The sequence below is a fragment of the Leptonychotes weddellii genome, chromosome 10, assembly GCF_054177405.1.
Source record: "Leptonychotes weddellii isolate Sample4059 chromosome 10, ASM5417740v2, whole genome shotgun sequence".
NCBI lineage: Eukaryota > Metazoa > Chordata > Mammalia > Carnivora > Phocidae > Leptonychotes > Leptonychotes weddellii.
In genome coordinates, this window is record NC_138378.1 from 12017107 (window position 1) to 12032792 (window position 15686).

At 38.7% G+C, this 15686-nt stretch overlaps 1 protein-coding gene across 7 annotated transcripts in view; it reads right to left on the reverse strand.

Moving 5' to 3' along the window:
- The window catches only part of NCOA3 (nuclear receptor coactivator 3), a 134817-nt gene that overhangs the window by 108111 nt on the left and 11020 nt on the right, over window positions 1–15686 (reverse strand). The gene's annotated exons all lie outside the window — the stretch shown is intronic.

A 15686-nucleotide genomic window follows, 5' to 3' on the forward strand; every position in this document is an offset into this window, starting at 1 on the left:
GGGAGCCTGCTTCTCCCTCTGCCTCTCTCTCTCTCTCTCTGTCTCTCATGAATAAATAAATAAAATCTTTTAAAAAAAAAAAAGAATCTTAAGATACTTAACAACCAAATTGTAATGTGTGAATTTCTTTTGGATTTGATTCAAACAAACAAAGGAAAGAACTAGAAGATTAAACTGTGTATTTGGTGCTACTAAGATATATTGTAATTTTTCTGTTATGTAATAGTGGTATTGTGGTTATGTATTTGTTTTTTTCTGAAAGGCTGTCCTTATCTTTCAGAGATACTTAAGGAAATCATATGATGCCTGATATTTGCTTAAAAATAATATGGGGGAAGGGAGTAAATGGAGATACAGATGAAACAACACTGCCATAAACCTGAATGAGTGATGAGTAATGGGGGCCAATATACTGTTCTTTTTAGGTTTGAAATCTGCCAAAATATAGAAAGAAAGAAGTAGTATTGCTGAAAGAGGATCAAGAAAACAATAACCAGGGCACCTGGGTGGCTCAGTCGTTAAGCGTCTGCCTTCGGCTCAGGTCATGATCCCAGGGTCCTGGGATTGAGCCCCGCATCAGGCTCTCTGCTCGGCGGGAAGCCTGCTTCTCCCTCTCCCACTCCCCCCTGCTTGTGTTCCCTCTCTCGCTGTGTCTCTGTCAAATAAATAAATAAAATTTAAAAAAAAAAAAAAGAAAGAAAACAATAACCTAAATTGGAGATGAGCATCAGTAGAAAATTCTCAGATTATAACTGACTTTTACCCAATTATAGCTGTGTCTTTCTCAAAACCTCTCCTTCAAGCAAGGATACAGAGTTCTAGGACTCTGGGTTGAAAAGAGCTCACATGTATTCTTTCAAATTTGAGAGTAGTTGTGAAGTTATAAATTGAAACAGCTACCTAAAAACATACTAGGTCTGTTTGGGATGATGAGAAATTTATGAAATACAGAGTAACAATGGCTGCACAACACAATGTACTTAATATCCCTGAATTGTACACTTAAAAATGGTAAATTTTATGTATTTACCACAATAAAAATATTTTTAAATGTATTAGGTATATTACATACAAGATATACATTAAAAAGCATAACTTCATCTTGTATAAAAATGTATAAGATGAGCTACAAAGAACTTAATGAAAAATACTGGAGGAGCACCTGTCTGGCTCAGTCAGAGGTGCATGCAACTCTTCATCTTGGAGTTGTGAGTTCAAGCCCCACGTTGGGTATAGATAAATAAATAAACTTAAAAAAAAAAAGAATACTGGGGTACCTGGGTGGCTCAGTCAGTTAAGCGTCCAACTCTTGGTTTCAGCTCAGGTCATGATCTCAGGGTCATGAGATCACGCCCCCAAGTGGGGCTCTGTGCTCTATGGGGCGTCTGCTTAGGATTCTCTCCCTCTCCCTCTGCCACACCCCCTGCTCCCATGCTCCCCTTCTCCCCCCCAATAAATAAAAAAAATACTGGAAAAGCATTTTAGTGTAAAATTAAGCAATTCTTATCAGACAAAAAAGTATAATTTCACTACTATTTAAAAAGGCATACAAGTACTTTCACATTTTTCCCCCACAGACATTTTCAAAGGCAAATGCCTTGTTTAAATATATGAAATTTTTTTTTTTTAAGATTTTATTTATTTTTTAGAGAGCGAGCGAGAGAGAAACAGCATGAGAGGGGAGAGGGTCAGAGGGAGAAGCAGGCTCCCCGCTGAGCCAGGAGCCCGATGTGGGACTCGATCCCAGGACCCTGGGATCATGACCTGAGCCGAAGGCAGACGCTTAACCATCTGAGCCACCCAGGCGCCCTAAATATATGAAATTTATTACATGAAGATAATCAATAGAAGACCAATAACCCCCCCTAAAAAAGTGGATAAACAATATAAAGTTTATTGAATAAAGAAATCCAAATACCCTTTAAACATTTGGTGGGGAGAAGAATATTTAATTTCATTCCCAATATTACAGACGCAAAACTGTAATGAAATGTGCACAAGAAAATTCACTTCAGCACTCTTTGCTGTTATATGACAACATATAGGAAACAATCTGTGTCCATCAATGATAAACTGGTTAAATAAATTAATAAAATGACAATGTGTTGAAAAAAGTAAAAGAATTAGAACTGTATGTAGATACAAAACCATTTTCAAATACATAGTTAAATGTAACAAAGTATAAAACCCAATATTTCTAATATGCTACAATTTGTGCTCATAAAAAAGGGAACATATATAAATTATAAAGATTATAAAAACATAGATATGTTTGTAAATATACACAAAAGAAAATGCTACTAAGTGACTGCCTAAGAAAGGAACAAGGGAAACAAAAGAAAATGGGAGGGAGGGGCGCCTGGGTGGCTCAGTCGGTTAGGTGTCTGCCTTCAGCTCAGGTCATGATCTCAGGGTCCTGGGATCGAACCCCTCATCAGGCTCCCTGCTTGGCAGGGAGTCTGCTGCTCCCTCTCCCTCTGCTACTCTCTCTCTGTCAAGTAAATAAATAAAATCTTTAAAAAAAAAAAAAAAGAAAGAAAATGGGAGGGAAACCTCACTTCATAGACTTCCAGAGTTTGAATTTTTGTTAGCCATGTACCTGTATTACTAATTTTTGTTTAACAATAAAAAAAAAGGGAAAGAGGGGCACATGAGTGGCTTCTGTCAGGTAAGCATCTGACTCTTGATTTCGGTCATGATCTCAGGGTTTTGAGATCGAGCCCCATGTTGGGCTCGTGCTGGGTATGGAGCCTGCTTAAGATTCTCTCTCCCGGGGCGCCTGGGTGGCTCAGTTGTTAAGCGTCTGCCTTTGGCTCAGGTCATGATCCCAGGGTCCTGGGATCGAGTCCCACATCGGGCTCCCTGCTCGGCGGGAAGCCTGCTTCTCCCTCTCCCACTCCCCCTGCTTGTGTTCCTGCTCTCGCTCTCTCTCTGTCAAATAAATAAAATCTTTAAAAAAAAAAAAAAAAAAAAAGATTCTCTCTCCCCCTCTCCCTCCACCCCCACCTCGCATGCTTGCAAATGCTCTCTCTTAAAAAAAGGGGGGGGGGCGGAGAACATTAGGTGTGCTCTCAGATGTCTCCAGAAGGTTTAATAAAATGTCCAATATTATCCAACAAGTTCCAAAAGGCAGTTGTCTTGCTTTCTAAGCCTTTACTGTTTTGCTTTTGACTGATCTGTAAAACAAGTAACATGCTTTTCAACCCTATGTTGAGCTCTGAGTGTCTGATTCAGGCATGAAGTCTTAAAACACTGCCAGTCCATCATATCCTCCTGAAATATGATTGACTATTATTTGCTTGCTGTGCATCTTTAACTAAAAGGCCATATTGCAAAACATAACATAAAGGGGATTACTGCTTGCTTCCAACCTTTAGAAGTTCATCATGGACTCCAAGAGCCACAAAAAATAACCTTAGCAATGGTTCAAAAGTACAACTGATTGTAAATGAGACAAGAGTGGCACTCAGGGCACACAGGAAGTTCCCTCTTCTTTTTTCACTCTTTTTTTTTTTTAAGATATTTATTTATTTATTTGAAGTCTTTTTTTTTTAAGATTTTATTTATTTATTTGACAGAGAGAGACACAGCGAGAGAGGAAACACAAGCAGGGGGAGTGGGAGAGGGAGAAGCAGGCTCACCAAGCAGGGAGCCCGACGCAGGGCTCGATCCCAAGACCCTGGGATCATGACCAGAGCCAAAGGCAGACGCCCAACAACTGAGCCACCCAGGCGCCTCTATCTATCTATCTATCTATCTATCTATCTATCTATCTATCTATTTGAGAGAGAACACAAACCAAGCACTCCAAGCGGACTCCGTGCTGACTGCAGAGCCCGACATGGCGCTCAATCCCACAACCCTGAGAGATCATGACCTGAGCCAAAATCAAGAGTAAGATGCTTACCCCGGATGCTTAACCGACTGAGCTACCCAGGCACCCCTTTTTTCACCCTTCTAAAATGAGTGTTTTCCCCATCTACCTGATACCACATGATTTCTTCTACTTTACTATGGGAGGCAGTTCCTCTGCTCTCATACAGAGAAGAAAAAACTTAATATACCAAATTCTTCATGTTCAACAGTCTGCAGTTCCATTTGTAACAAACACTAATACAATTTTAAAGTGAGTAAATAATCTCCCTAACTGAAACTATCTCTTGGGAATTCATTTAAATCCTTCCCTGGATTACTCCAGCCTCAAGCAATCTCTCCTTCCTCTGAACTCCGAAAGCAATTATTTGTACAATTTATTTGGCAATTAATCCTGCATTGCCTTGTTAAACCTCTTTCATTATTCTCTGATAGGTTATTCAAATCTTCTCTAGTTATCTAACTTTCATGTTTATTTCTCATCTCCCCAAACAGACTATAAATTTCTTGAGAGGAAGAGATACGGCTTTATATTGTTTTGTATACACATAAAAACACGGAGTAGCTGGTATATAGTAAATACAAAGATATTTGTGGATTTAGAAAGAAAAAATCAGTTACATTAAGAAAACACTCAAAGCCATACCAACTAAGAATCTTCAAGCCAGAGCTGATAGGCCAATGTACGATTTTGTTTCCCTAACTCCTGAAGCAATGTGAGGTGGTAAAAAGCGCATGGCCTCTGAAATCGAGACCTCAGTTTGGATCCTCTGCCGCTAGCTTGAGAACCTGTGAACTTAACCTATAAACTTCAATTCCTTCATCTCTAAAATAAGGACAGTAATACCCACCTATAGAAGGCTTTATGTTAAATGTTAACATTTATGTTAAATGAGAGTTTATATAAAACTAGAGGATTCCTTATTTCAGAGATTCTTGAATTTTTTTCATCTGTGAACTCAGAATATGTCCTGCTATCTTCAGTATCCCATAGCTGAACTGGCAGTTTTACATTTCTTACCGAGTGGTACATAAAATAATGCGTTGTATAACCTGAACCTGATTAAATTTGTAACAGCTGGCAACATCCTCAATAAATCTCCCTCCCTCCCTCACAGCGATTCACACACTATCATATGAAGAGGAAACAATTCCTTCAGGAGTACAGATGGAAATGCCACCAAATGTATTCAAAGTGCTCAGCACTTTGGCATATGGTATATGCTCAATAAACAGGAACTGTTGCTACTGCTTCTCTGAATTCATTCCAGAAATATCTGAGTGCCTACTATGTACCTGCCATCATTCTGGGCACTAAAGATATAGCAGTCAACAAAGTAACTCCCAGTCCTCACAGAGTTTATGTTCTATTAGTACATATACTTTCTATGGCACACGAAAGTAAAAGTAAAAAAATCACAACTAAGTCAACAGACTGTCCCACATCCTTAAAAAGCTAAGCAACCCAAGTAAGATACTAAAACACAACCAAAACTCAAAATAAAGTCCTGGAAGCAAAACAGGGCATCCAAGCATTTCTGCTCTAAGTAAAAGTTTGGGGAAAAGTAGAACCAGAAGAGATACTAAATTGGAAGGAAGGAAGGAAGGAAAGAAAAGGAAAGGAAAGGAAAGGAAAGGAAGGAGAAAGAGAGGGGAGGGAAAGAAAGAAAAGAAAGAAGAAAAAAGGAGAAAGAAAAAGAACAAGGGAGATAAAACATCATCTCTAGTTCCTAAAAATAAAACACATCAGGTTCATTTGAAAGAGGAGTAATAATTTGGGTTATTTGTGAAACATGACACACAAGACAGCAAATTAGGTCTTTAAAAATCATCTTATAAATATGTCAACAAATCATTTTTCCAAAGCTTGTAGTTAAAGATTTGCAGCTAATTGTAGCTGAAGATTTGAATATCAGGCTCTTTTAGATAGAAAAAAGAATATTGATACAAGGCTCCAAGGAAATCTCATGCAAAGAAAAGCAAAGGGAAAGGGGGTAGATAAGCACAACTGACATCAACAAGTAACAACAGTTAGGACTAAGTCTGAAAAACTACTTTACAAAATAAGAACTCAGGGTACAGAAGTCTAACACCATTTAATAAAGAGGCAAAGAATCCCTATAACCTTTAGAATGCCAAAAGCATTATAACAATTTGCTTTGTATTAAATCATAATACAATGTTATATTCATGAAGGACACATATTTGTGTGTATATTATGTTGTCTGCACCAAAGCCTAAACTCCTTTCTGGGCAGGGACCTTTTCTCACTCATCTTTTTATCCCTGAGGATGCTTTACACAGATCAGGTAAAAAATTAGTATTTTAAAAGAAAGTCCTGGGGCACCTGGCTGGCTCAGTCGACAGAACATGTGACTCTTGATCGTGCGGTCATGAGTACAAGCCCCACGTTGGGCATGGAGCCCACCTAAAAAAAGTCTGGGAGTCTGGGTGGCTCGGTCAGTTGGGTGCCCGACTCTCGGTTTCGGCTCAGGTATTATGATCTCATGGGTGGTGAGGGAGGGCCTGTCCCGGCCCTGCTGCTTGGGGTAAGAGGATCTGCGTGAGATGCTCTCCCTCTTCCCCTCCCCCCCAAAAGTAAATGAATCAATCCTTTTTTTTTTTTTAAGATTTTATTTATTTATTTGACAGAGAGAGCAAGAAAGGGAACACAAGCGGGGGGAGGAGCTGGAGAGAGAGAAGCAGGCTCCCCGCTGAGCAGGGGGCCTGACGCAGGGCTTGATCCCAGAACCCTGGGATCATGACCTGAGCCGAAGGCAGACGTTTAACCGACTGAGCCCCATAACTTTTTTTTTTTTTTTAAGATTTATTCATGGGGCGCCTGGGTGGCTCAGTTGGTTAAGCATCTGCCTTCGGCTCAGGTCATGATCCCAGCGTTCTGGGATCGAGCCCCGCGTCGGGCTCCCTGCTCACTGGGGAGCCTGCCTCTCTCTCTCCCTCTGCCGTTCTGCCTACTTGTGCTCTATCTCTCTGTCAAATAAATAAATAAAATCTTTAAAAAAAAAAAAGTCTTCATACTGCTGAATTCAAGAAAATAGATAACATTTTATGGAAATAAAAAGTATTTAATGTTTTTTAGACTCAAAATAACTGAGGGAACTAAAACAATTCATTCTCAAAAGATGCCAATATGGCAAAGTAAGCTAAAATAGGCATTTACTTTAAGATTTTTCTCATACCTTGTTCTCAAGTCTGAGAAGTGTACAGTTAATCAACACTTACTGAATGGCCACAATGTTATTAGTCTCTGAGCAGATTCATAAATTCAGCATGATCCTCTAATATGACTCTTGATCTTGGGGTCATGAGTTTGAGCCCCACATGGGGTGCAGAGATTACTTAAATAAAACTTTTAAAAAAATTTTTTTAATAAATAAATAAATAAATAAATAAATGGATGCTCACTAACTAGTTAGGGAGACTAATACCAGTGAAGCAATTTGTTATATATGGCATCTTGTGATGGGTACCAAGTGCCAAGGTGGGCAGAACAGACTAGAAACTTGGTGAAAGAAATAATCACAAGTTCAAATGAACAGGAAAAACACATAATAAAAGATAGAGCCAGAACTGAACCTTGGATAGTTTGACAAGAAAAATGAAACCAAAGGTTTCTAGTTGTTCAAGCCAAAAACATCTGAGTCACCCTTGATTCTTCCCTCCTTCTCTATTACCCTGCCCCACCCTTACCCGCCATCCCCCCAACACTGAATCCATCACGAAATTCTGTTGGCTATACCTTCAAAATACATACAAAATCTGACCACTTCTTATCACCTCCATTGCCACCACCTAGGTCTAAGCCAATATTATCTCATACCTGGATTACAATAATAGCATTCTAATAAATCTCCCTGCTTCTTGCCCTTTTAAGGCTACTTTTCATAAAGCAGTTGAAGGGATCTCTTTAAAGCCTAATTCGGTTTATTTGTTGTCTGCTAAAACCCTACAGCGAAGAAGGGGTATGTATGTATGTATATAAGCACAAAGAAAGACACACAAAATCTCCAATAACAGAGAATGACATTTACTGGTAATCTTTATTTGCTCTTTATTTTCTCCTTTGTACTTTTCTGTATTTTCCAAATGAACATGAATTACTTTTGTAACAAAAAATGAAATGCTTTAAATGGGGGGGGGGGTGGATGGTCGGAAGATCTTTCTGGAATAACCAAAAATAAAAAACCTGCGGTGGTTCTCCACCATGCTCAAAGTAAAAGCTGAAAACATTACAGCCACCACTGTTACCTCTCAGAGTTCTTCTCTTCCTACTTACTCCTTTATTCACTGGGCTCCAGCACACTAGCCACCTTACTGGTCTTCAAGAATGCTCCTACCAAAGGGCCTTTGCGCTGGCTGTTCTCTCTCCACAGATCACTCCTCACTCCCCAATATTCACAAAGCTTACTTCCTGGACACTCTGCTCAAATGCTACTTTCTCAGAGAAGGTTACCATGACTACCCATCTAAAGTGTAAATCCCACAACACACATACACACCACTTTCCAGTCTCCTTATGAGGCTTTTTTTCCATAGTCATTCTGGTCCCTGGTATATCCCTAACATCTAGAGAACACCCAAACACATGGCTAGCACTCAATAAATCTCTGTAGAATAAACTGAAACATGGAAACAGAAATGAGAATTAAAGGATTTGGGACAGTGTGAGGATGTATGTTTCAGGGGTCGAAGACAAAAAGAAAATCAATCTGACAGGAACAGAGAACACCTGGAGCAAAGAAGTCTTCCACAGGTAAAGAGACTTGGTTAACAGTGAGTAACTAGAAAAAATGAGATACTTGAAGGATGGAAAGTTGACAAAGACAAAAAAGGCTATGGGGCCAAAAGAAAATTTAGGCCAAGAGGAAAGGGATAAAATAGTTGGGAGATCGGGGCGCCTGGGTGGCTCAGTCGTTAAGCATCTGCCTTCGGCTCAGGTCACGATTCCAGAGTCCTGGGATCAAGCCCCACATCGGGCTCCCTGCTCAGCAGGGAGCCTGCTTCTCTCTCTCCCACTCCCTCTGCTTGTGTTCTTTCTCTTGCTGTGTCTCTCTCTGTCAAATAAATAAATAAAATCTTTAAAAAAAAAAATAGTTGGGAGATAAAAAGGACTGAGAACAAGAAGGGCATGAACAGGACAGAAGAGTTATAGATACAGGAGACATCAAGAGGAAGGATGAGACTGTACAAGGAGGAGCAAGAGACCACAGAGAAGAGGTGGAGGCTATGGTTATACCACAACATTGTTGTTCAATTCTAAGACCTAACAGTCCTGAAAAAGATATACATTATATGCCTTTATTTCCAAAATATAAATGACTCAGGGGTGTTCAAACACAGAAAGATATGTCTGTTTATCTGCTATATCACTTTGAACATCCAAACTGCTCACTGCAGAAATGCATAAGAATTTTAAAAGGTTATGGGCACCTAGCTGGCTCAGTATGTAAAGCATGTGACTTTTTTTTAACTTTTTTTTTTAAGATTTTTATTTATTTATTTGACAGTGCGGGGGGGGGGAGCACAGGCAGGGGGAGTGGCAGACAGAGGGAGAGGGAGAAGCAGGCTCCCCACGGAGCAGGGAGCCCGATGCAGGGCTCAATCCCAGAACCCTGGGATCATGACCTGAGCCAAAGGCAGCTGCTTAACCGACTGAGCCACCCAGGCACCCCGAGCATGTGACTCTTGATCTTGGGGTTATGAGTTCAAGCTGCACGTTGGGTATAGAGATTACTTAAAAACAAAATCAGTTAAGCGTCTGACTCTTGATTTCAGCTCAGGTCATGATCTCAGGATCATGGGATTGAGCCCCACGTCAGGCTCCACACTCAGCAGGGAGTGTGCTGGAGATTCTCTCTCTCCCTCTCCCTTGGCTCCTATCCCCACACACGTGCTCTCTCTCTAAAATAAATAAATAAATCTTAAAAAAAAAAAAAAGATTCTCTCTCCTTCTGCCACTCCCACCCCCCCCCCATAAAAAAGGATTTAAAAGGTTAAATTCATAAAATCGGAATTTTTTAATTTGATTCCTTAAAACCACTGGTAGGCATTTACCATGAAAGAGATGAAGCAAAGTAGAAGTGGGCAATCTCAATCTTTTTATAATCTGCTCACCATTCTGCTCTGCCAGTTTACAGAACTGGGGACTTCCTTCACTAGGAAAAGTGTAATAGGATTTGCCTTCAAATTTGAAATAGCCAAACCACAACATAAGTATCAACTTGAAGTCTACTGACCCTTTGAAACATTAACAGGAACCTGAAATAGAGGTTAAAGTGTTTCTTGAATCCACACCAAATTAGTATCAAGCTCATGAAAATATTTTAAAATTCAAGTGTAAAATTTCTGTTTTAATTTTCTGAGCATTCTTCAATATAGTATAAAACAAGTTATCTACACAATAATGACTTTATGTGTCTATATTCTCAGAGGCATAATGAATCTACTAAATAAAAAAAACAAAATTCATTCAAAACAGGAATTTTGGAATCTAAAGATTAAGTAACTTTGCAAGTTCAGTGTTATGACCACAGATGAAACAAACACACAGTACCTTAGATGTGTGAATTTATGCACTCATCACTAAAAGCTGGCCAGGTGCCATCTTATCATTGATAGAATAGCTTCAAATTCCACTCAGAGCACAACTGCAGTTGTACTGAATCCAGCAGTATAAGCATGCCTGCATGTTATTATAAGGAATCGTGGAAAATTTCACAGGCTGACATCCAGAACGTCTGCGGTTCTTTTTCATATTTCTTTCTTCCTGCAAAGCAGTTATTAGACCAGTAGCTGTTTTATTTTTTTAAGCTGGAAATTTCCACTGTTTTTTTTTTTTAAACTAGCCTTCTTAAATGTAAATTGCAAAATATCCCAAAATTCCAGCATGACAGAAAGAATAATTCAAACAGAAAAGAATTAAAATAGAGATCCTCAAATTATGGTGAGGGGACTGGTAAGCAAACTAAGGTGTCACTCTTTTCAAGGGGAAAAAAAGAGGATCCAGGGAAATACTTAGGTGATTTAAGGTTCCAATAATTCAATATAAATACTAAATGTGATAAATAGCATATTGTGAAGCTGGTATTTTTCTCATTAGCTTGTAGGGGAGGCATTCAAAAGCTAATACAATCAGTAGAATAGTTAAGGCACACAAACCATGAAAAGAGAAGACAGTATACTGTAGCTTGGTGAGAAAGGACTACAGAGGTTAAGTCACAGAGATCAGTAAGGGTTAAAGAAGGAAAAATGACAAACCGGCATGGCTAAGATTCAGAGTTTTACAAAGGTCTTCAACACTTTTTCATTAGGATTATACCAGACTGAAATATCTGATGTTTTTAATCTTAATCTGTAATAATAAATGAGAAAGTAGACAAGAACTTATTGTTGCATTTTTACTAAGGAGGTAAAAAGACACATCAAGCTCCAGGCTATTTAAGATGAAAAATGACTGTTAATAGTTAAATACAGTAGAAAATTTACTGTGTTTAAGAACTCATATGTTCTAGGGGCGCCTGGGTGGCTCAGTCAGTTAAGCAGCTGCCTTCCGCTCAGGTCATGATCCCAGCATCCTGGCATCAGCCCCACGTCAGGCTCCCTGCTCAGCAGAGAGCCTGCTTCTCCCTCTCCCTCTGCCTGCTGCTTTGCCTACTTGTGTTCTCTATTTCTCTGTCAAATTAAAAAAAAAAAAAAAAAAAAACTGATATGTTCTAAATTAACAATTTTAGTTTTTCCTTCCATTTACATGAATAAAAAATGGGATTATAATAACTGCTAACCAAGCTTTAAAGCACTTGTTATTCCCCAAAATATATATATAACCAAAACTTGAGCATTAGTACACAGACACTGCAGATCACCAATAAAGATCTGTACCACCAAAGACTGAGAGAAAATATTTGCAAAATACATCTGATAAAGAGGTATATCCAGAAAATACATTTTAAAAAAGAAACTCTTAAAACTCAGTAACAAAAGGAGGGGAGATAGGATATATTGATACAAAGCAGATCAGGAGAACTTTAAGTAACATCTTACCCCCTAAGACTGAGAGTAAGACAAAGATCAAAGGTATCTCCCCCAAACTGATCAAACTGATCACGATCAAAATCCCAAGACTGTCCTGGAAGCATTAGTCATTACAATAAAGGAAAAAGAAAGAAACAAAAAAAGGAAAAAAACAAAAAGCATAATTGCACAAAATTATTCACAAACAACATGATCACCTATGTATATAATCCTAAGCAAACTACATAAACACTACTAAAAAATGAGTTTAGCAAGGTTATAAAATATACAGGATATAAAAATTACTCATTTCTGTATACTAACAAAATTATTGGAAAGTTGAAATTTTTTAAAAACTATAATCACATTTTAAAATATGGAACTTGTGATAAATTTGACAATAAGAGCTATATGCTGGTAACTACAAAACACTAGGAGAAATTAAAGAAGACCTAAATAGAGCAATCTAGAAGACATAACATTTTTAAGAAATCAATTCTTCCCAAATTATCAATTGATTCAATGCAATCACAATCAAAACCACAACAGAGTGGGATCACAATCAAAACCACCCACAGAGATTTTGCAGAAATCAACAAGATCTTTCTAACAACTGTATAGAAATGCAAAGGGTGGGGCGCCTGGGTGGCTCAGTCGTTAAGCGTCTGCCTTCGGCTCAGGTCATGATCTCAGGGTCCTGGGATCGAGTCCCACATCGGGCTCCCTGCTCGGCAGGAAGCCTGCTTCTCCCTCTCCCACTCCCCCTGCTTGTGTTCCTGCTCTCGCTCTCTCTCTCTCTGTCAAATAAATAAATAAAAATCTTTAAATAAAAAAAAAAAAAAGAAATGCAAAGGGCGTAGAAGAGGCAAAACAAATGGGAGGGGGGAAGACAGAGTTGGATGATTTATCCTATCTGATTTCAAGACTGGGGTTAGGATAGACAGATAAACTGACCTGCACGTATTTGGCTGATTTTCAACAAAGGTGCCAAGTCAATGCAATGGCAAATGTATGGTGCTGGAAAAATTCAATAGCCATATACCAAAATATGAACCTCAACTCTTATCTCACACCATATACAAAAATTAACTCAAATGGGCATAGACTCAAATTTAAGAGCTAACACTATAAAACTTCTAGAAGAAAACATAAGAGAAAATCTTAATAACCTTGTGTTGGGATAAGAATTCTTAAATGCAACAAAAAAGGCATGAACTATAAAACACAAAAATGAATAAATTGAATTCCAAAAACATTAAAAACTTTTGCTCTTCCAAAAAGTTATGAAAATGAAACGGCCTACCACAGTCTCAAATTATTATTTTTTTTAGAGAGAACAGCATGCAAGCAGGGGGGTGGGGGGTGGAGCAGAGGAAGAGAGAGAATCTTAAGTAGGCTCCACACCCAGCATAGAGCCCAATGCAGGGCTCTTATCTCACAACTCTGAGATCATGACCTGAGCCAAAATCAAGAGTTGGATGCTTAACCAACTGAGCCACCCAGGTGCCCCTCAAATTAAATATTTCTAAAACATATATCCAAAAAGGGTTGTTTCTAAAGAACTCTTACATTTCAATTAGATAAACAACCCAACTTAAAAATGCGCAAAAAATATGAACAGACACTTGACCTAAATAAGTACATGAAAATATGCTCGACATTATTAGTCATTAAGGAAACTCGAATTAAAGCCACAATGGGGGCACAGGGGTGGCTCAGTTGGTTAAGCGTCTCCCTTAGGCTCAGGTCATGATCAAGCCCTGCGTCACTGAGCCCTGCTCAGTGAGGAGCCTGCTTCTCCCTCTCCCCACTGCCCCTCCTGCTTGTTCTTTTTCTCTCTCTCCCTCTCTCAAATAAAATCTTTTTAAAAAATTTAAAAATAAAGCCACAATGAAATACCACTATACACCCCCTAGAATGGCTAACATTAAAAAGACTGACCATATCGAGATGCCTGGCTGGCTCAGTCAGTGGAGCCTGGACTCTTGATCTTCGGGTTGTGAACTGAAGCCCCATGCTGGGTGTTACTCAAAAATAAAAAAAATCTTTAAAAAAAAAGAAGGGGGAAAAAAAAAAAGACTGCCCATGCCAAGTGCTGGTAAGGATGTAGAATAACCAAAACTACCATACACTGCTGGGAGAAATGTAAGATGGTACAACCACTTTGAGATACAAGTAGCAGTTTCTTTTAAAAGAAAAAATATTTTTAAGATTTTATTTTATTTTAGAGGCAGGGGGCAGGGAGAGAGAGAGAACTCAAGTGCATTGGGGAAGCAGGAGAAAAAGTCTCAAGCAGACTCTGCACTGAGCACAGAGCCCAATTTGGGGCTTGATCTCATAACTCTGAGATCACCAACCTGAGCAGAAACCAAGAGTCGGATGCTTAACCGACTGTGCCACCCAGGCACCCCAGTTTCTTAAAATTTTTAAGTGTTCGACATACAATTACTATATAACAGACATTCCATTTACTCAAGAGAAATAAAAGCCTATGTCACAACAAATCCTTGTATATAAATGTCAAAGAAGCTATATTTTTGATAACCAAAAACTGAACACAACCCAGATGTTCATCAACAGGTGAACAGATAAACTGGGATATACCTATACAAAGAAATAGCACTAATCGGGGCGCCTGGGTGGCTCAGTCATTAAGCGTCTGCCTTTGGCTCAAGTCATGATCCCAGGGTCCTGCGATTGAGCCCCACATCGGGCTCTCTGCTCTGCGGGAGGCCTGCTTCTCCCTCTCCCACTCCCCCTGCTTGTGTTCCCTCTCTCGCTGTGCCTCTCTCTGTCAAATAAATAAATAAAATCTTTAAAAAAAAAAAAAGAAAAAAATTTATCTGCCTATATTTGTGCGTTTTTCTGAATGTATGCTACACTTTAATATAAAATTTACCCAAAAATGTAGGAGAAATTCACTAAACTTAAAAGCTTTTAAGCATGTGCATTTATATGCCTTGAGTTAACAATGACTACAGTTAACAATAACTCTGAGACGGGATAGGGAGGTGGCTAGGAGACAGCTGAGGAAGGATGCCTTACTTTCCACTGTATTCTCTTTGGTACCTTTTTAATTTGTCCCATGTGTAACTGTTATATATATCAAAAAATATTTTTGAACTGAGACCATTTGCAACCAAAGCTCTGTATGAGTTGGGATTTTCATAATACAGAAATAAACTAGAGGCAGAGATGGATTTAGATCCATAATAGTTCTTCATAACCCAATTTCAAATTTTTATATTCATCACAGCAATCTCATTTTCACTGCCTTTATAACCAGCAAACAGTTTAAATTTCAACTTAGAAAATAAATTTTAATAAAATCACATTTTCTATTTTGAACAGGGTTTTATAGAAGACTTCATTTGAAGGGGAAAAAAGGACTCTACAGTACAAAAGACTATTAAATGAGATGATGTACATTAAACACCCAACACCATCCAAGCATACAGGCTTGAATAAATGGTAGCTTTTATCTTTTGTATCTAAGAATATGAATCAGAACACAGGAAAGAGAATTTTACTAGGGTAAGAGCGGGGAAGACAGAACAAGGGAAACTTAACAGCAACTAGAGTACAAAATACATAGAATTAAGGAGATAATACTGGAAATGTAGATTAGAGTCAGATTATGAAAGGCTTTGGGAATTCCACGGGAAGGAGTTTAGTTTCATACTCTTAGATAATGAACAATAGATTTCATGCCTTCAAGCGGTCAAGCAAGAGAAGGGATAAGTTTTTAAAAGATAAGTAAGAGGGGAGCCTGGCTGGCTCAG